The 22762-nt window shown below is 39.3% G+C and overlaps 1 long non-coding RNA gene across 1 annotated transcript in view; it reads left to right on the forward strand.

Annotated features, from left to right (window-relative positions):
- The first annotated feature begins 630 nt into the window (after positions 1–630).
- The window catches only part of LOC117098946, a 40832-nt gene continuing 18700 nt past the window's right edge, over positions 631–22762 (forward strand). Inside the window, exons 1-2 of the long non-coding RNA XR_004443656.1 lie at positions 631–1014; positions 3589–3692. This is a non-coding gene — a long non-coding RNA (uncharacterized LOC117098946). The remainder of the gene's footprint in view (positions 1015–3588; positions 3693–22762) is intronic.

The following is a 22762-nucleotide window of genomic DNA, read 5'->3' on the forward strand; positions in this document are numbered from 1 at the left end:
TTAATATTTTTGAGTAGAAAATCTGTGTGTTATCCTCATTCACCATCCTTCTCAAACTACCTGCTGGGAGGTCTGCCTCAGGTGTTGGGGACACAACGAGGTGCAAGATAAACTTCCTCAATATTAATAAGCGTAATAGCCAATATCTACCAGCCCCAGGACTGGCACTAGGGCAAGGATAGTCAGGCACTTGCCTCAGACACAAAATTAGCGTGTGTGGGGTGGGGGTTTGTCAAAAAGCTTCAGTAATCAAGATAAAGAAATCCACTTGCACCACCCTAGTCCCCACCTACTGAGCACTTACTGTATACAAAGTCCTGTACTAGTAACTTTTTTTTGCATTTTTTCTACAATTTTTTTTTTTTTTTTGAGACAATCTCATTCTGTTGGTGAGGTCGGAACGCAGTGGTGCAATCTTAGCTCACTGCAACCTCTGCCGCCCAGGTTCAAGCCATTCTCCTGCCTCAGCCTCCCGAGTAGCTGGGACTACAGGCGCCCACCACCTCGCCCGGCTAGTTTTTTGTATTTTTTAATAGAGACGGGGTTTCACCGTGTTAGCCAGGATGGTCTCGGACTCCTGACCTCAGGTGATCCATCTGCCTCTGCCCCCCAAAGTGTTGGGTTTACAGGCGTGAGCCACTGCGCCGGGCCCTACAGTTTTTTTCTTTAAAACAATCTTCTTAAGAAGTGACCCCTTATAACGGTAGGGTCACTTATGGCCAAGTTCACACAGCTAGTAAGTGGCAAAACTGCAACTGATTCCCGAGCTTTATGCTGTGGATACTTTCTTCCCCTTATGGAAGTTTAACATCCATCTCACGTGACAGGGATAAAATCACAGCTGCCACCGAGGCCATTAAAAGCAATGCTGAGGCGGGAGGCGGAGCAAGATGGCGGAACAGAACGCTCCACAGATCGTCGCTCCAGCAAGGACGCCAATTTAACAACTATCTACACAACAAAAGCACTTTCACAAGAACCGAAAACCAGAAAGGAAATCCGGAAGAAACTCAGGTAACGCCTGCCCACGAAGGGAGCAGTTAAAACAGCCCCAGAAGGGAATGGCCCATCCCAGTGGTCAGAACTTGAGTCTGTAAAATCAGGGCTGCTTCTCCTCTCAAGGAAGTTCCTCATTCACTTTTAAAGAGCTGGAGATCATCCTGGCCAACGTGGTGAAACCCTAAAATTAGTCTCTACTAAAAATACAAAAATTAGCTGGGCGGGGTGGGGCATCCCAGCTACTCCGGAGGCTGAGGCAGGAGAAGCACTTAAACCCGGGAGACGGAGCTTGCAGTGAGCCAAGATGGCGCCACTGCACTCCAGCCTGGGCGACGGATCAAGGCTCCGTCTCAAAAAAAAAAAAGAGAAAAGGACTCTCATAGACCTTTATGATATCCACATACATCTGGCCTTTCTGGGAACTGTCTTGGGGACTTTGGCAATTTTTTTCTTTATTCTGTTAAAAAGCCCTCTCCTCTTTTCCATGGGACTCTAAAAAACAAAACTGCCTCCTTAAACCTTTGAATGAGTTTAAACTTTGTACCTTTCGTTCACTCTGCGCTTTACCGCTGCCAAGTTTCTAATCAGGAGGATTATCTTAAAGGTATGCGAGTTCTAGTTGATTGCTTGCTTTATTCTGTTCATCTTGAGGATGCTTGTCAAAGCAAAATTTGGGGAAAAAAAGATTGTTTTTTAGAAGAAACACGAAGCACCTACTTAAGGGAACAAGCAGCAAAAGTACTTTTGTATTTTACTTCTCTGCAGTTGCTACATTTGAACATTATTATTGACTTTTTTCCTTTGAGGGAATGTTGCAATGAATTGAATGATTAAAGAAAACCTTTTCAGTTGGTGCTGTTTTCTCCTGATAATGAGAATAAAAATTACACTCTAGAATAACAAGGTTTAAAGAAATAGATTCTGCCTTGGCAATTTGCAGACTTCGTCTTTTTTTCTTAGAAAAAACCCACCTAGCAACTCTAAAATAATAAGGCAAGACAGAACAACAGTGAAAAAGCTCCCCTCATCCTCCACACTGCCTGTTCACAGTATCTTGCCATCCAGTGTTATTATCTCTACTTTGTAGATGAAAAAATTAGTTTCAAAGGAACCTTAACATTAGTTTTCCTTTAAGTGATTTCTCATTCCTTTCAGCTGTGACAAATCACAGGTGAAAAGTGTATGAAATTACCCCGCTCTCAAAATGCTAGATGTATTTAACAAACATTGTTGAGTATTCACTAAGTTCTGAGTGGAGAAATCTCATATATGAACTCAAAGGTGCACGGAGCAAGAGTGAAGGGACGCATGGGGCCACCTCCCAGCCCCCAGTGGTCTTGGGCCAGCTTACCCTATGGGAGGCACCCCTTCTGTGGTTTTCATGCCTGAGAGTCACAAGTGGTCAGGACTGATGCTCTCTGTGCTACTGTGTTCAAATACTTCAAAATACTGCTAAGTAAGGGTTTCTTTCCTACCCATTCAACCCAAATGAAACTCAATGATATGTGATATTGCCAAATTTGCTCAGTGTAGGGCAGAAGAAACACAGGGAATTTGCTGCTGCTTTTAAAGAGTCTTCTTAGGCCATTTAAAAACCCTGATTGAACCTCAGTGTTCTCATCTGTAAAACCAAATAATATCTGGTTATCAAAATTTTTTAAAAATTATACGAAAGTGTTTATAACCTCTAAATATTTAGCGTTCTTTCCTTTTTATTATTAAATCTTGCTCTAAAATCAACCTCATCAAGAATACTCATTAGGGAATGGGGAGATTTAAAAATATGAGTTCTTTTCCAGTCGGTGGTGATTATAATATAAATAGTTAGCAAAGGAGTTTTATAATTTGAGACAGCCTTAGGGATATTATTCCACTTCAACCTGACCAAAACTCTACAAATAAAAGAAACACCACATTTTTTGCCCCAGTTTGTGAGATTGAGAAATTGGGTTCCTGAAGTTCTTGTCCATGTGACAGCAGTTTATAAATCATAACCAGTGAGTGCTCATGCCTGAGAGTTTCTTCAGGGCATGGGATTATGTGGCTGACCTCTGGCTGATACTTGACTCAAGAGGTCCTGATAGAATAGACCTGTCAGACCTGTCTTGGTCTTTATCAGGCCCAAGTCTCTTGGAGGAAGAACTGTATCTGTTTTCCAGCTGATACGGGAGTTATTCTCAAGGAATTTATATGTATGCCAAAATGAGAAAGATGTTGACTTTTATTTACTAATAATATTAGGCACTAAAATTGTCACACTTTTGATGTACAAAAAATTTTGTCATTAATCCTTTAAAAATATATCTGTTGAGTAAATTAAATCAAGGTTTATGGTATTGATTTTCAATGTAGTTTATGGTGCAAACTTAATATCATGATTGTGTGGACTACAAACCACAATATTATGAAAAGATACACTGGTTTTATGGTTCCAGATATATAAATTTAGACATTCATACATTTTCCATTTCAAAATGGCTATTTTCAAGTCATTGCCGTTATGATGAAAATAAAAACTTATTCTGAAAATGTATTTCCAGTGCTGATCATGTTCACCTGTTTTTGTAAAGCTTTCCCTTTCATTGTTAGGGTGAAAAAAACTTCATTTTCATCAGTGGGTGGAATTGGAGTTGCATTTGCAAGTGTGTTTTATTGAAGTCATCTAAGTATTACCAAATAGTGGTAAGAGGAAGGTAAGATGATAGTTGTACTTAACACCATGGCAAAATATAAGTGAAACACCTTCATCAACTAGATCTTACACTCATGTTTATGAAGTTCTACAGACTATATATATATCTTATAATTTTAAAAAACCCTCATATACTACTTATACTCTTTTTACACTAAAATTATATATTATACTACTTACATTGTAACTAAATGGATAGACTTTGAAACTACTTAATTTATCTTTAGTCTAGGACTTTATACAGAACGGTCAGCTCATAGCACTTCCATTTAAACCATTTTTCCCCCATAAAACTTGAAGACCTAATCCAAAGCACTTCCAAAACTCAGTGTTTCCAATAATATCATTTCTCCTTTTCCTTTATAATACTTGCTCTTCAGAGTCCTTTGGAAAATGTCATAGGGGACTTTAGATACTCTATTTTCTCTCTTTCCTGTCATTGATTCTCCTCCACAGTCAGATAAGTACATAACAATATTAGAAGGAGTGATTTTTTTTTTTTTTTTTTTTAGCTTTTAAAGGCCACGTAATGCTATTTCTGTGGGATGCCTCAGTGCACCTTTCAGAGAGTCACACTTTTTCCAAAAGCAACTTCCCAAATATTGCTAATATGCTCTTTGTGAATTTTGTAGGCATATAATTTATGGCTGATAGAAAGGGGCCTCCATGGTGAATGTGGCTAAGAGTCCTGTAGCCCACTGGACGGGAAGAGCCTGGAGTCCAAGTGCCTTCACGGCTGCCAGAGGACAATGGCATCATTAGGCATTTATGTCCATTTTTCTTTTTGTTGTTGTTGTCATTTTTATTATGTTATTTTGTAGATGAAAGTAAATTTGGGGAGGGAGGTAAGGGGAAAGTAAGCATGGAATAACAGGAGAGCTGTTGAGTGGCTTGCTGGAGCCAGGATGCCTGGTCTGTGTCCTGTTCCGCCCCCGTTAGCTGTGTGAGCACTGGCAAGGCACAGGATGTCTGGAGGCCTCTGCTTCTTGGTCTTTAGATTGGTGATAATCACGGTGGTGGCTGCCCAGGGTGTCAGGATGAATGCTGATACCTGTACAGAGCTCACAGTGGTGCCTGGTATATAGGAAGCATTCTATAAAGGTTAGTTCTTGCTGTTGTCACTCTATCATTACTATGTCTAAGAGGAGTTATGGTGAATGACTTACAGAAAAAAGATGAAATGCATTATAAATAAAAGCAAAGTTGTCATTATAACAAGGGCATTGCCAAGGGCAACAGTACATACTGTGCATGCCATGTGTAGAGAGGAAGCCCCCTTCTTTAAAGTGTATCTTTCCCATTCTCATTGTTATCTTACAGAGAAAGCCTCACTGAAAATCATGCTGTCACAGTGAATATTTGGCAATGGACAACATCCTCCAAGGAGTAACACATCATTAGGTTGTGTTTGCCTTGACCCTCTGCTTCCAACCTAGTATTTTATTGGTTGAATAAGCTTCTAGATTTGCTTTAATTCTTAGGTTATTGATTCCTAACTACCGGTTTGAAAAACAAGCACCATCTTATTAAGAGCTGAGTATTTATGATATTTATCCAGTGGAGAAGCCACAATGGGCCACGACACTTCATTTATAAATACAAATGCACGTAGATTTCAGAAACCAGAGATGAGCTAGGGGCTGGGGAACATGCTGTGACTTTTCAAGAAAAGCAGTGAACATGAAAGATTCTATTTGACCAAGAGAAATATGTACTTCTTACATTATTAGGGAAACCAGGTATTTTCCTGCCCTCAAGGAAACCCCATAATTGAAGTTGAATTTGTTGAAGTCTGTGATGGTAGAGAATTCCCTTTCCAGCTCTGGGAAGACTTGCTTAGTGTTCAGGTAAAATGTGTCCAAGCTAAAGTGAACACAAATGAACCCATGTTAGTAGTTAGTAGCATGGTTATCTAATGTATTATCCACTTAGGGTCATTTGGTAAGCATAAAAGGGGCACTGATCTTAATTTTTCAGGGACAAGTAGTGTCAAGTGGGGGCAGGAGACCAGGGAGGTTCTAAATGTTTAAAAATAATCGCATAGCAAATGCTTGGCAAAATGCCATGAAACCGTTAAACATCTGGACAGAGTCCAGGGGGGTCCCAGATTCCAGAACCTTCCTGAACCAGGAATGGGCATAGAAATACTCTTGATCTACTATGTAACCTAACCGAAGGAGAACCGACCACCTACATGGGAGTCAATATTTCTAACTCCCTCTCTGGCGATTTCTCTCTGTAGATGACTCACTTGAGTTTGCGAGTCTGTGAAAACGCATTGGATGGTAATAGAAGATATATAAAGTTTATATAGCTTGCTGGATTGTTATAAAAAGTAGCAATAAGATTATACTGATCATATAAAGCAGGCTCTTAAGCTCCCTAATTCCTTTTATTCACTGAATGGCCTTGGGCATCATTCAAGTACTTCCTCAAGTTAGTAGAAATTGTGCTTGTGTTCTTCCTCAGAATTGTGGGAAATAGCAGTAGAAGGTATTTTTACTATGAAAGTAAAGTTAGAAAATATACAGCTCATAGGAAAAGACTTTCAGCCAGATCAACACATGAGAATGGAAGAGAATTGAGGTCAGCAAAGAGTGTTAAAAATCTCATGATATGAAATTTTCATTTAATGCATGGATGTAGCCTCTGACCCAGAAGGGGACAGTTATTAATGAATTCTGCCATTGTCCATTTTTGCTGCTCCCAAAGGCAGACTTAAGGCCATTATTATATTTATTATGACATTAAAAATCTAGTTTCTTTTATGTTCTCAAGAAGTGAAAACTTTGATTTCCTTTAGAATGGAGATAATTATTTTGGAAATTTTCCATTCAAATTATTTTTTAAGCAGTGACCTCTTCTGGCTTGTAAGACATGACTTTAAGAACTTAAAAACAAAAATGAGAAGAGAGATCTGATCGAAGCCAAGGGAAGTGTTTTCTCTTTCCAGCAAAGTTTCTGGCCTGTCATAAGCACTTGATAAATAATGCTACTATTTTACTATTACCTGAATTACTCTTTTAATTCTTTCAACTATCTCACTAAGTTCCATGGATATATGTGAATAGTTCCAACATTTTATTTCTCTGGTCTTGATTCCTCTGAGCTACAAACTCGTATAACCAATTGCTTACTTGACATCTTTCACGGTCGTGTGTAATAAGATATCTCATGCTAATCATAGTCAAGATGGACACTGGATTTTTATCTCTTAAAATTCCCCCAGTCCCAGCACTTTGGGAGGCCGAGGGGAGCGGATCTTCTGAGGTCAGGTGTTCGTAGAGCAGCCTGAAACCCCATCTGTACTAAAAATACAAAACTGGCTGGACCTGGTGGCGCATGCCTGTAATGCCAGCTACTCAGAAGGTTGAGGCAGGAGAATTGCTTGAACCTGGGAGACAGAGGTTGCAGTGAGCCAAGATCACGCCATTGCACTTCAGACTGGGCGACAGAGTGAAACTCCATCTTAAAAAAAAAAAAAAAAAAATTATCCCATCTCAGGTCTTTAACATTCATTCCTTCATTCACTTTTCCTGAAATATTTACTGAGTGTCTGCTGTGTGCGAGGTGCTATTATAGACAGTGGTGACATGGCAGTGTTGTAGAAAGGCAGCAACCTGTGCCTTCATGGAAATTGCTTACTGATGTGGGAAACACAAAGTAAACAAACACACATATGCTACAATGCCAAAAAGTGATAATTAAGCTGCCAGAAAATAAAGCCATAATAAAGTTCTCAGAACAGTGCCTATAGAAGTATTTGACATATAGTAATATAATATCAAAATCTCTTTGGCCTAAATTCTCCAATGGCCCTATGTAATCCAGAGGGAAAAATAATCCGAAAATCTTTGTGGTTTTATATTTGGTCTTTAGCTTTATCTCCTCCTGTAGTTCCCTGTACTTATTGTGTTCAAGCCACACTTTCTTCCCTGCATACCTTGACTTTTTTGAACTTTTCTGCCTCACTACCTTGCCTCCTGCTGTTTGCTCTGTCTGCAATAGCATTCTGTGTATTTACACACGGTTGCTTCCTTTTATCATTCAGGTCTTAGTTCAAACACCACCCACTAAGAGAAGCATTCTTGACATCCTCTCTGAAGTGGCCATCCCCCATCACTTTTGCATTTTCTACTTCATGTTATCCTTCATCGCACCTGTCATGACTGAAGAGATCTTTGTTTACTTGTTTATAGTACGTTTCCTTCTGCTGCGATTTAGATATCGGAAGTGACAGACCTTAACCATGTTTGCTCACGGCTCTATGATGAGTGCTTAGAACACTGCACAGCACATAGTAGGCAATCAGCAGATATTGAAGCAATGAATATACTGTTCTTTTTCAAAATTTGGGTGAAATTTGAGAAAGTAAAATCAAGTCCTTTCTGAGGTGCAACCCAGTGGAATATTATTATTCATTTTCTAGAAAATATTGACTAGTTTATACTTCACTGCAGTAGCATACCTCCAAATGTATTAGCATGTTAAAGTCAGGGGAGGTGTCTGGGACACTCTTCAGATGTCATTTAGATGGGTTAAGGCACAGTGACTGACTCAGAAGTCATCCTTGGTGCTTAGCTCTGAAAACTGGAGTGGCACAATGACAAGAGGGAGAAAGTCTACTTTGCTAGTTGTGTTGCATTGTCAAAAGAGCAGAGAGTGTGAGGACACACATTTGTAATACATTCCAGCATTTCCTTTTCAAATGAAAACAGGAAAATACAGGTTGAAGACCAAATCTTATTATTAAAATAAAAAGGGAAAAGAACAGTTTCTCAGATTAAAAAAAAAAAAAATCTTCAATGAAAAAAAAAACCATGCCATTGTCATATGTGTCACTGGTTATTTCCACAAATACATTTTATGTATTATTATTATTTGCTTGAGATGAAGTCTTGCTTTGTCACTCAGGCTGGAGTGCAATGGCGTGATCTTGGCTCACAGCAACCTCCGCTTCCCAGGTTCAAGCGATTCTCCTGCCTCAGCCTCCCTAGTAGCTGAGATTACAGGCTCTGGCCACCATGCCAGGCTAATTTTTGTATTTTTAGTAGAGACAGTGTTTCTCCATGTTGGCAAGGCTTGTCTGGAGCTCCTGACCTCAAGTGATCCACCTGTGTAGGCCTCCCAAAGTGCTGGGATTACAGGCATGAGCCACCATGCCCAACCTCTGTTTTATTTATTAATTTTAATTGTGAAAGATACTAGAAATTTCTGTGCTCAAAATTTTATTAACAATTTAGACAAAATGGAAGAGGACTGTGAGTTACATAAGTACAATGATTCTTCAGAGTTTTAAGAATTATGCTATGGTGTGGAGATTCCTTAAAGAACTAAAAGTAGAACTACCATTTGATCCAGCAATCCCACAACTGGGTATCTACCCAGAGGAAAAAGTCATTATTCAAAAAAGATACTTGCACGTGCATGTTTATAGCAGCATAATTCACAATAGCAAAGTTTCGTGGAACCAACCCTAAAGCCCATCAGTCAAAGAGTAGATAAAGAAACTCTGGTGCATATATATGTATATGTATATGTGTGTATATGTATGTATATATGTGTGTATATATATATCTCAAAATGTATTGTTTTATATATATATATATATATATATATGTCATCTATATATATGATGGAATACTACTCAGCCATTAAAAGGAATGGATTAACAGCATCTGCAATGACCTGGATGAGGTTAGAGAATATTATTCTAAGTGAAGTAACTCAGGAATGGAAAACCAAACATCGTATGTTCTCACTGATATGTGGTAGCTAAGCTATGAGGATGCAAAAGCATAAAAATAATACAGTGGACTTTGGGGACGTGGGGGGAAGGGTGGGAGTGAGAGGTGAGGGATAAAAGACAACAAATATGATGCAGTGTATACTGCTTGGGTGATAGGTGCACCAGGTTCTCACAAATCTCCACCAAAGAACTTACTCATGTAACCAAACACCACCTGTACCCCAATAAGTTATGGAAAAATAAAATTTAAAAACATTATATGGTTATTTCCAAAATCAGTTGTGAGTTTGGCCTTCAAAGTCCATATTTCTCCTGCCATGGCTGTATGTAAATTCTAGTATTGTTTTTCCATGCTGGGTGGAGCCAGGGGTTCCTCTTTATGAAAATGTTAAATAGTTTGTGAGTTGCCAAGGCTTTGGTGCATGGGTGCGTTTGGGTGCTCCCTGTGTCCTGTGTTGTAAAGAAACCTTGCCCTCTCTTCTGTATAGAGCATATCTTGGTAGAACATTCTAGACCTAAGAGGCAGGGAGTGAGAAATATCCAGAGAGAGTATTAATATATTGTGATGTAGGAGAGGGCTTAGTTGTTTTTCTAAATTCTAAGGATCACCTTTTCCAGGAGGCTTCTTTGAACCCTTGTTTTCAGGAAAAATGAACATTTACCTTTAGTAAGCCATAGCACCTCTGTCAGTCACAATGCAAGTTTGCTTGTTGGCCTACTTTCCAAGACAAGTGTCCCCAGAGGAAGCCCTTAGAATTGTGGATCCTTTGCATAGATAAGTTTTGAACTGTCATGGAAAAAGGACTACCTTTTCCTTCTTCTAACTGGTACATTTACTGTTTCTATAGTTTGGATATTTTACCCTGACCTTGCGAGAGCTGCTATCAGGGTTTTCCTGCCCATGCGACATAGCCTTGGTTTAAGGTCAGCTAGAAGCTAGAATCCTGTCTCAGGATGTATCACCCAGTCAGCTTCACTGAAACCCTGGGAAATCCATGGACCCGAGATACACAGCCTTCTCAACTCCCAATGCACCTCTTCATCATAAGGGAGCCCTGACTTAAGGGGGTTTTCAGTTTAAACCAGATCTCATGGGCTGTTGATATAACTTGTGCGTTAACTGTTGCGCTTGAGTTTGGTTGCTTAGGATGCTTTAACCTTTGGATCATTGATAACCTGAATCCTATCTACCTCTGGGCTACCACTTGCTCAGATGTTCTCCACTCCTAGCAACCTAATCTGGTTCTACCTGAGAAAATGTTGCAGCCGTTGCTGAATCCCCAGTACTTATAATGCACATAGTATTGCCCAGTTAGTGTTTATTGCTGAATCAGCTGATGTTTTTCTTCCTCACTTTCACTTCACATGGCTCAATGGGTTCTTGGCTCCAGGCTCTGCAGCTTTTATCAGTTTCTGGCCAGGATTTCCATGCTGATATTTCTGCTATTTCTCTTCTCTTTCATCCCCTGCCTCGTTTTACTTCTTTGGCTCTGGTTTCTGCAGCTACAACCTGCTGCCACCTGTTCCTGTGGCTCACAATGAACCAGGTGGATTTATTCCAGAGTGCTGATTCAGATTTCAGTAGAAAGTTCAGTCTTATTGATGGGGACACAGTTGTATCTTTGGAGATTAAGATACAGATGGTAGATAGATGTTTTTCAGTGTCAAGTGAAAATGAAAAAGAAGTCTTCCTATTTTAAATACTTAGGATATAAAATGGTATAATTTCAGAAGCATTAAGATCTTAATAAATATTTAATATTATTTCATTATTTACACATTCTCTGTACATGAACCTTATTTGAGTTGATAACTTTATAGACTAAAAAGATAGAAAGATTATAAATCTAAAATTTCAAAATGTGCAAAACAATAAAAAAATCAAACTGTTAATATATTTTCTGTTATAAATACTACAATATACCATCTATTACCTAATGCCCAATTCCTATTAAGGAAGAGTTTAATATAGACTTACACTTCATTATAGTTGCTAAATAATAATCTACTTTTCCTATTTTTAAATTTAAATCCTAGAATTGAATTATAATATTTGCTAATTAAGTTATATATACTTGGAAATTGCATTAGAATTTGAAGGTGTAATATATCTAAAGCAATAGTTTAAACAATGCTGAAGTTGAGAAGGTAATCACTAATCACTGGACAGTGTTGTTACTGTAATAAAGAGCTAAGAGACCTGATCACATCCACTGATTACGGATCTCAGTTTACCTGTGCAGACTGTGTAGAGGTGCCCTGTGCCCAGAACCTAGCTTTGGTGCTGATGTCCATGGTGAGTGTTCAGGCTGGGACTCTGATGGGCAGCGGCCCTCACACTATGCTTTGTGCTTGATTGAGGGGGTAAGGTCTACGTGATTCTCAGGAAAAGAAACACACTCTGGTCTCTTCTTACCCTTTTCTCCTGCCTTCCTCTAAGGAGTGGAATCCTGGGGAAAGAGCTTAATTCTGGCATTATGTATACTGACAATATTTGTAGGAATAGTGAGAATATTTTACCTTTATTTGGGCAGTCAATAAAAATAATCCCATTAGTTCTACAGAGGTGAAGAGTAACTTATAAACGTGTGAGAGAGATAGATAGAAACCTTGAGATTGAGAGGAAATTTGGTGGGAAGCAATGAATGATCTAAAACTCTGGTAGTAGTGTACATAGTGTGGAAATAAATAATTTACTAGTAATGCTATGTTTTGTGTGATCAGAATCTTCTCCAATCTCATCCAAGGCGTAATAGCTTATGAAGTATTAAACAAACAATGCATTATAAAGCACACTATTGAAGGTTAAAAGATAAACAAATATGTTTTTATTGTCTCAATTTTCCAGAGTTAGTTGTGAAGAAAAATTGGTTGAATAACAGAGTGGAGTATGAATTGGTAAAAGGTAATGTTGAATAATAATATGAATTTCAATACTGTTTTATACAAGCAAATGACACACAGAAAGAGAGTGTATTAGAATGTTCTCATGCTGCTAATAAAGACATACCCGAGACTGGGTAATTTATAAAGAAAAGAGATTTAATTGACTCACAGTTCAGCATGGCTGGGGAGGCCTCAGGAAACTTACAGTCATGGCAGAAGGGGAAACAAACACGTCCTTCTTCACATGGTGACAGCAAGGAGAAGTGCAGGGGGACTGTCTTTTATAAAACCATCAGATCTCATGAAACTTACTCACTATCATGAGAACAGTACAGGAAAACCCGCTCCCATGATTCAATTAACTCCCACCAGGTCCCTCCCACAACATGTGGAGATTATGGGAACTACAACTCAAGATGAGATTTAGGTGGGGACACAGCCAAGCCGTATCAGAGGAACAGGGAGAGAGAGAGAAAGGGAGGGGAGGAGGGAGAGAGAGAGGGAGGAAAGGAGACAGAGAGAAAGGGAGAGAGAGGATTAGAGAAAGAAAGATATTGGCAGTATGTGTTGGTGCGAATAGTTAAAAACAAAATAGTTATCCCTCCATTTAATCTTTTAAGTTTTTGTTGCTTTGCAGAGAGAGGAAAATGGAAGGGAAACCATCTTACCACATTTGGGGATAGGGGACCCTCATGTCCTGCGCTTCCAAGATAACCAGGAAGGCTATCTTGGAAGACTAGGTTTGCTGACCTCCAGGTGGCACCAGCTCACCCCATCCAGCTGCTGTAGCTGCCCAGGCAGTTTCCAGTGGCTTTCTAAGCTGTGGCTCTTCCTCTATTTCCAGACCTTCTGTCCATGGCTGAATTCCAGGTGGAGGTTAATAATAATAGCATGAAATCGTTTCATGTATAGTCAGATTGCCTGGGTTCAAATCCCAGCTCTGCATACACTGAAGCGTGCTTTTGAGCAACTTGCTGACCTCTCTCTGTTTCAGTTTCCTGGTCTGTAAAATGGAGATAATACTGGCATAGTTGTTATGAGAATTAAATGAGTTAACAAAAGTGAGTTCGCATAGTAGCAATTCATTAAATGTTAGCTGTTACTCCTTTACTCTCCAGACATTCATTTGCTTCTCTTCAGACTTTCACCATGAAAGCTAGAAAGGGAATTAAAACAACTATGTAGTCAATAAAGAAGCAAGGCATAATCATCCATCTTCCATTTCTTGGGCCAGTTTAAGAACTGGGTTACTTTCCTTTCTCAGCTCTAGTAATGTGTTTATTGAGATTAAACCTCCAAATCCTGCTGGTTTTGGACAGCATGAGACTAGCTTGATAGAAGTCTGTGAATGGTTCTTACGTCATCTTCTCTTGTGAGTTTCTTTGGGATTTCTTTCAGTCTGCAATATGGCCATTGAATTTTTCCTGCACATCTAGTTTCTTCTTGGAATCAATGCCAAGGGACAAGATTCTGAGCTATTTCACTCTGCCAATGGAAATGATGAGGTGACTTTTAATACTTTGCAGAGTAACCTGCATTGAAGGGTTCTTCTGTGTTTGCTTAATAGGGCTCAGGAGAACATGCTGTAATGTGAGCAGCCTGACTCTACTTGAGGAAGATAAGATTGGCCTCAGAATGTCATCTCTTCAATGGCCCAAAAGTAAAGATTCACTACAATGACAATCAGAGTGTAGCTTCAAGTGTCCCTGCTGGAATGTTATTGGTTCAGTTGTGATGATTGGGAGGAGGGTGTTGATAACTTAGGTGTGAGTGTTAGATGTTCAGCACCAGTAGTGGGTGGGGATTGAGGGTAAAGGGCTCCTAGATTTTGTTGCATTTCTTAAAGGAAAAGTTGCAGCTCTCCTTTTTACCTCGTGCTTGTCCTGAATAGTGTGTGTAGGAAGTAGAAATGCCTGGCAAGGGTCTAAGAGTGAGTTCCCTGTCCCATCACAGCACAATAATGGTACTCACGATGGGTACATTTTCCTTGTTTAATTAGATGATTACTATAGCTGTTCCATTTCAGCTCTTATGTCATCAGTATTTCAGGTAGAGATACAGAGGAGGTAATTGGCAAAGTGGCTGTTTTCAAATTTTTCTACATTGTCTAGGATCCAAGACCATGAGACAAGTTATATTAAGTGACTTCTCGGGTTCTTAAGTCTGAATCTGTAGCTGGCAAGCCCCCATCATGGTTGGTGAGGTGAAGATCTTCTTTCCTCCTGCCTTGCTGCTTCTTCATCACTATCCTCCCAGTTAATTAATTAGAAAGTATAGAAAGTAGTCTAATTATATAATGAGTTGAACTTGATTGGATGTGAAAAGTGCATGTATAATTTTAGAACGTATTATCTTAGATGATGGACCGATCAGCTTTGAGCCAGGAAAGAACTGAAAAGAATTGGCAGCAAGAGCTGTCACTGGAAAATGGCACAGGACAAATGAAGGTGAAATGAGTTTATTGCTAAAACAGGAGACTCAAAAGTAACTGAGATGAGAAGGTGGGTCAAGAAAGCCCAACAGCATCAGGGAAGCTAGATAACTGGGCACCTTTATCCCATCGGTGAACTCTGGTTCACATGTGAACGAACACCCAGCTTATTTGCCTGAAGGAGAGCTCATGTTTCGACAGTTTGTGTGAGCAAGGTCTTCTCATAGAATGTATAATTGGAAACTTGTCAATATTATAGATTCTACTATAGGCACTTACCAAAAGTATTTAATCAAAAGAGCTGGTTCTATAACGGTCCTAGTAAATCATGTAGTAGAGCCTGATCATGGGAAAAGGAGTGTTGACTTTAAAGTTGTAGAATCTCCAGAAAGTTCTATTCACAGCTGAACTTCATCTGCATGCTGGTTGTGGAGCCAGGTGTGTTTGCTGTCCTCTCCATACTTTTCAGCCTAGGCTGTCTTGGGAGCACACTCCTGGCCTCCACTGCTTGTCAGATGGCTTCTGTACCAGCTGGGGCTCCTGGAACACACCTTTTGGTACCTTCTTCATCTGTGAATACTAGAGCTCATAGCAGCTGTCCTAAAAGTAGTAGGAAGCTGGCCTCCAATCAGCAGAAAAAGTTCAGAAACCATCCGTCTGAAATGGCCCTGTGCAGAGATCAAGAGTAACAGTTCATCAATGTCTTAAGGTAACCCTGGAATCTGGCTAGGTATCGACGATGCTATGGAAAGTTAAGGTGTTTGAAAAAGTATTTTCATTTTTGGTAAGATGTGCATCATGCATACCGTACTTTTTAAAAAAGATATTTTACTAGTAGACTTTAAGAATAGTTTTAGACTTAACAGAAAAATTGAGTAGATAGTAGAAAATTCCATATACAGTACTGCCCCAATAGATTTTCTCCTATTATTGACATCTTATATTAGTCAATACATATATAAATGTATATGATACATTTGTCATAATTAATGAACCAATATTGATACATTATTAACTGCAATGCACAGTTTATTCAGATTTCCTTAGTTTTTACCTTTTTTTTTTCTTTTTTAAAATCTGTTCCTGGATTCATTCAGGATACCACATCACATTTTCTTGTCATGTCTCCTTAGGGTCTTCTTGGCTGTGACAGTTTCTGAGACATTTGTTGTTTTTGATGACGTTGACAGCTTTGAGGAGTACTGGTGCAGTATATTGTAGAATGTCCCTCTGTTGAAATTTGTCGGATTGTTTTTATCATTTTTAGACTGGGGTTATGGGTTTTCAAGAGGAAGACCATTGTGGTAAAATGCCATTTCCACTATTGCATCATATCAAGAGTTCATGCTATCAAAATGATTTCTGACTGTTGATGTTGCCCTTGATCATCCAGCTTCGTACATGTTTGTCAGGTTTCTTTTCTGTAAAGCTGCTTTCCCTCTCTCCTTTCGATACTCTTTGGAAGGAAGTCGCTATGCACAGCGCACACCTACAGAGTGGGCAAATATCCTCCCACTTTAGGGTGTAGTATCTCCATGGCATATCAGGTTTTGATAAGATTATTTTTTCATCCCTTGCAAGGTTGAGAACACTCGAGCTAATATAACTCGAAGGCAGACGATTTGCAGAAGCTCTCAGCAGTTGCCATGACTTACATAGCTACCCACGGTCTTCCTCTTCTAATTTCCACTCCCTCCAGTCTTCTCACTTCTCGCCCTTAGAATGCGTATTTTTCCGTTTCCACACCACTGCCCCAGAAACATAAGCAGATTTGTGTATCTAAAATTGAATTCTTAAAAAATTATAGATCTTTACCCCCCTCCAGGAGAGCATTTACAAAAGGTTCTCAGTTCTCCTTAAATACCGAAATTTGATGTAATAAAGGGAAAGGTGCCTATTTTGTGACCTGCATAGACTCTACCTGATTTGGCCCTAGGCCATACGAGTCAGTTCCTGGTAAAGCCCAAATTTCAGTTTATTTAAAGAAACCCATCCCTATAGAGCCACACCACCCGTCAGGATAGTCATTAGCCACATGCTGCTGTGGAGCTCTGGACATATGGCTAGTCTGGACTGAGAGCTGAGATGTGCCTTACCTGTGAAATACACATTGATTTCCAAGACTTAAACCATATAAAAAAGTGTGTGAAATATCTTACTAATAATTTTTATATTGATTGCATGTTGAACAATAACACATTGAATATATTAGTTTAAATAAGTGTATTATTGAAATTTCATTTCTTTCCTTTTTACTTTTTATAATGTAGCTATGAGAATATTTAAAATTACAAAAGTGTCTTGCATTGTATATATACTTGAAAGTACTGCTATAAACTATATTAGATGTCACAAAATGTTTCTGCATTATTACTTTATAGCAACTGGAAGTTAAACACACACACACACACATCTACCTTGGAAAAAGAGACTTTGTTTTTTTTTTTTTTTTTGAGACAGAGTCTCGCTTTGTTGCCCAGGCTGGAGTGCAGTGGCGCCATCTCGACTCACTGCAAGCCCCGCCTCCCGGGTTCCCGCCATTCTCCTGCCTCAGCCTCCCTAGTAGCTGGGACTACAGGCGCACGCCACCACGCCCGGCTAATTTTTTGTATTTTTACTAAAGACGGGGTTTCACCATGTTAGCCAGGATGATCTCGATCTCCTGAACTCATCATCTGCCTGCCTTGGCCTCCCAAAGTGCTAGGATTACAGGCGTGAGCCACTGCACCCGGCCCGGAAACGAAGACTTTTAAAGAGAGTTGGTATTGACTGTTTCTAAATAGGCAACAGTGAGTTCACATGACAGGAGACAGTTGTCTGGGAGTTAACAGAGGCTGAGACCAGCAGAAAAAGGCAGCACAAAAAACAGGAGGCCATCTGTTACATTCTAGGTGATACATAAAAACTGAATTCACATGATGACTGAATTTACATAGTATGGAAATATTCATAAAAATATTTATTCTTCCAAATATCTAGAGCTACAAAGGTCAATAAAGGAGGATGATGTTGTTGGACAAAACACATAGGGTTTGGGGTAAAATTTTCAGTTCTAATTGTTTAGAAAATCAAATGAAGCTAATACTGGGAGAATGGTAGCCACCACCAATATCAAAGAAATCATAAAAATCATATGAAGTAGAATGTTCCTTCAGAATGGAAGGCTCCAAGCGGAAAAATAAAGTTGTACAAATTGCTTCTGGGAAACTATTTAATTAGCTATCCATGATAGCCATTCCCTTTGGAATTATTGATATTGGTTCCCTAAAAGATCTTCCAGGTGTTGAGCAGGCTTAGTTGTGGAAAGGAGAATAGAGATGATCTGTGTGGCGTGCTGGGATTTTTAATTAAGATTGAAAGTTTCCCAGCCTATGTACTATTCCAAAGAGACACAATGCGATACCACTGCACTGAAGACAAATGGCCAGATAATGGTCAAATTGCCATTCAAACCAAAGGTTTTCAGAATACTGAAAGAGGACTGAAACAGAACTATTTGATTCTTCCTTCACTTTAGCTGTCATGGAATTTTTGTCTTTCCTTCAGCTTACTGAAATATAACTTACATAAAATAAAATGTTTCACTTTAAGTCTTCGGTTGGGTGAATTTGGAAAATAGGCCCCATTTGCTTTACCACCACCCCATATCAAGATGGAGAACATTTCTGTCACTTCAACAAAATTGCCCATGACCTCTTGAAAACAATCTTGTAACCCCCATTCCAGGCCATCAGTGATCTGATTCATAAAAGTTTTGATTCATTTTGTTTTTTCTGAAACTTCATATAAATGAAATCATGTACTTTTCTGGTGTCTGGCTTCTTTTGCTGAAGATCATGTTTTTGAGATTCATCCATGCAGTAATGTGTATCAGTAGTTAATACCTTTTTGTTGCTAAATAATATTCCATTGTGTGGTTAAACAACATTTTGTTTATTGATGGACACTTTGGTTGTGTCCAGTTTTAGGCTATGATCAAGCTTCACATGCAGGTTTTGTGTGGACCTAGGTTTTTAAGTCATTTATGTAAACACTAACGAGCAGGATTTCTGGATTGTATGGTAAGACTATGTTTAATTTTGCAAGAAGCTGCCAAACTATCACACCTGAGCTTCATCTGCATGCTGGTTGTGGAGCCAGGTGTCTTCCAACATGGCTGTACCATTTTAATTTTCACCAGCAATGAAGGAGAGTTTCTGTTGTTCTACATCCCTGCCAGCACTTGGTATTGACAGTTATAAGAAATAATTAAACCATTCTAATAGGAATATAACAGTATTATGTTGTTGTTTTAATTTGCAATTTCCTAATGACAAAATATGTTAATAATGTTTTCTCGTGATTACTAACAATCTGTTTATCTTTGTTTTAATGTTTTCTAGTGTAAAATGTTAATTCCTCTAATAATTTTTATTTTATTTTATTATTTTATTAATCATATTTTTGAGTTATTTTCTTTGACATGCATCAGGATTTTCTGAAGATATTATTTAAAATGTGAATTCTCAATTCTTCCCATCCAGAGATTTAGATACAGTCTATCAGTGAGGGCATACCATTTGGAATTTAGATAAGTTTCCAAGAGGTTATGGTGCCAGCTTTGCCCTTTATCACCCTGCTCTCGACTCTGTAGTCATCTTAATTAAGTGAAGATTTAATTACTTAGATTTTGATTTTCTTTCTCATCCTATCCATCTTGGGATTGAAAGATGACTGAAAAGTTATTTCATTATTGTCTTAGTCCATTTTGTGGTGCTGTAATAGAATACCTGAGACTAGGTGATTTGTAATGAACAGACATTTATTGGCTCCCAGTTCTGGGGGCTGGGAATTCTAATATCAAGGTACTGGCATCTGGCAAGGTCCTTTTAGCTGCTACTTCCCACGGTGGAAGGCGAGAGCATGAGCTAGAGCAAGAGGAAGCTAAGCTTGCCTTTTTAAGAAGGGGAGCCCAGGGTCCCCTGTGGCCTAATTACTTTAGAAAGGTCCTCTTCTTAATCCTGTTACAATGGCAATTAAATTTCAACATGAGTTGTGGAAAGGGCAAATATTTAACTATAGCAATTACTGTTTTTCTACTGGGGAAGTAAATAATTTAGTTAGTCTGAAGTCTGATAAATAGCAAGAGATTTCCTGGAAGGCAGAATGGCCCCGAAAGATGTCCATGGACTTACCCCTGGACCCTGGGAAAAGCTGATTTCATGGCCACACAATCCTCCTCTTAAACTTTAGGAGCATGAAAAGACCAGAGTGTTCAGTCTCACAAAAAGCTCTTTGAAAAGATAAGAGGATGACTCACCGATCTCTTCAATCAAACCAGAGGGCCTGGAGAAACTTAAGAATGTTGCTCTTCAACTATCTCAGGAGAAGCCAAAAATAGAGAGGTATTATCTCAAAATGATTCATGAACATAGACTTCTTTCTAATGAAGGGGATCTCTGTGAACTTCATGCAAAACTTGAAAAACTTAAAAGGTTCTTGAGAGGTTTTTTGATCAGCAGAAACATTTCCAGAATGTACGGAAAGGGACAGAGAAAGTATGAAATGAAAGAAAACTGGTGGGCTTCAAAGTTCTGCTACAAGGAAGCAGGTTGACAAAACCACTTACTTGATGATATGGGGACTTTGGAGCTGTGAAGATTTAGATAAGATTTTGGACATCAAAGGGGGTGAGACCTTTGGGGACCTTAGGTATTTAATAGCTTGGAAGGACGTGAGTCTTTGTGTCCAGAGGGTGGATTCTGGTTGATAGGATGACCTTCTGAAGATGATCACACTCTAATCTCAGGGCACTGTGCATACATTATGCTTCATGGCAAAAACGGACTTTACACGTGTGATAAAGTCTGCGAAAATAGGGAAATTATCCTGCTTTCTCCAGGTGGTTGTAACCTAATCACATGAGCTCTGCAGTCAGAGAGATGCCAGAGAAAGGAAGTTGGGGGGACTTGAAGTGTCAGAGGGCTTCACCCTACCAGTATTAAAGAGAGCCACATCCTCTAGGAGCAAACACGGACCCCTGGCTGATAGCCAGCACGGAAATAGAGACCTCAGTCTTACAGGTGCAAGAAACTGAATTTGGCCAACAGCCCAACTGAACTTGGAATCTGATACTTATTCAGAGAACATTGTCAGACCTTTAGGCAAAGACTCAGCTAAACCGGCCCAGACTTCTGACCCACAGAAGCTGGGAGATAAGAAATTTGCACTATTTTAAGGTGCCACATTTGTAGCTCCTATGGTCCAGCAGCAATAAAAAACGAATGCCCACAGGATGAAGTGGAAACTCTGTTACGGAAGGTGAATCAAGAACAGGAGAGCAAGCCTGATGCCAACAGGGGATGCACACCTGGTGTGGATGCTCAATGTACGGAGAGAATGAGGCACAGGACCCTTTAGAGAAAGATGATCCACAGAGGAAGAAGTAGAGGAAAAGGAGGAGAGAATTTGATGATCAATATTTGATGTAAACAATTATTATTATTTTTTAATTATTATTATACTTTAAGTTCTAGGGTACATGTGCATAACGTGCAGGTTTGTTACATATGTATACTTGTGCCATGTTGATGTGCTGCACCCATCAACTCGACAGCACAGATCAATTCGTCATTTATATCAGGTATAACTCCCAGTGCAATCCCTCCCCTCTCCCCCCTCCCCATGATAGGCCCCAGTGTGTGATGTTCCCCTTCCCGAGTCCAAGTGATCTCATTGTTCAGTTCCCACCTATGAGTGAGAACATGCGGTGTTTGATTTTCTGTTCTTGTGATAGTTTGCTAAAAATGATGGTTTCCAGCTGCATCCATGTCCCTACAAAGGATGCAAACTCATCCTTTTTTATGGCTGCATAGTATTGCATGGTGTATATGTGCCACATTTTCTTAATCCAGTCTGTCACTGATGGACATTTGGGTTGATTCCAAGTCTTTGCTATTGTGAATAGTGCCGCAATAAACATACATGTGCATGTGTCTTTATAGCAGCATGATTTATAATCCTTTGGGTATATACCCAGTAGTGGGATGGCTGGGTCATATGGTACATCTAGTTCTAGATCCTTGAGGAATTGCCATACTGTTTTCCATAATGGTTGAACTAGTTTACAATCCCACCAACAGTGTAAAAGTGTTCCTATTTCTCCACATCCTCTCCAGCACCTGTTGTTTCCTGACTTTTTAATGATTGCCATTCTAACTGGTGTGAGATGGTATCTCATTGTGGTTTTGATTTGCATTTCTCTGATGGCCAGTGGTGATGAGCATTTTTTCATGTGTCTGTTGGCTGTATGAATGTCTTCTTTTGAGAAATGTCTGTTCATATCCTTTGCCCACTTTTTGATGGGGTTGTTTGTTTTTTTCTTGTAAATTTGTTTGAGTTCTTTGTAGGTTCTGGATATCAGCCCTTTGTCAGATGAGTAGATTGCAAAAATTTTCTCCCATTCTGTAGGTTGCCTGTTCACTCTGATGGTAGTTTCTTTTGGTGTGCAGAAGCTCTTTAGTTTACTTAGATCCCATTAGTCAATTTTGGCTTTTGCTGCTGTTGCTTTTGGTGTTTTAGACATGAAGTCCTTGCCCATGCCTATGTCCTGAATGGTACTACCTAGGTTTTCTTCTAGGGTTTTGATGGTATTAGGTCTAACATTTAAGTCTCTAATCCATCTTGAATTAATTTTCGTATAAGGAGTAAGGAAAGGATCCAGTTTCAGCTTTCTACTTATGGCTAGCCAATTTTCCCAGCACCATTTATTAAATAGGGAATCCTTTCCCCATTTCTTGTTTCTCTCAGGTTTGTCAAAGATCAGATGGCTGTAGATGTGTGGTATTATTTCTGAGGACTCTGTTCTGTTCCATTGGTCTATATCTCTGTTTTGGTACCATGCTGTTTTGGTTACTGTAGCCTTGTAGTATAGTTTGAAGTCAGGTAGCGTGATGCCTCCAGCTTTGTTCTTTTGACTTAGGATTGTCTTGGCAATGCGGGCTCTTTTTTGGTTCCATATGAACTT

The sequence above is a fragment of the Trachypithecus francoisi genome, unplaced genomic scaffold, assembly GCF_009764315.1.
Source record: "Trachypithecus francoisi isolate TF-2019V2 unplaced genomic scaffold, Tfra_2.0 Contig01474, whole genome shotgun sequence".
Taxonomy (NCBI): domain Eukaryota; kingdom Metazoa; phylum Chordata; class Mammalia; order Primates; family Cercopithecidae; genus Trachypithecus; species Trachypithecus francoisi.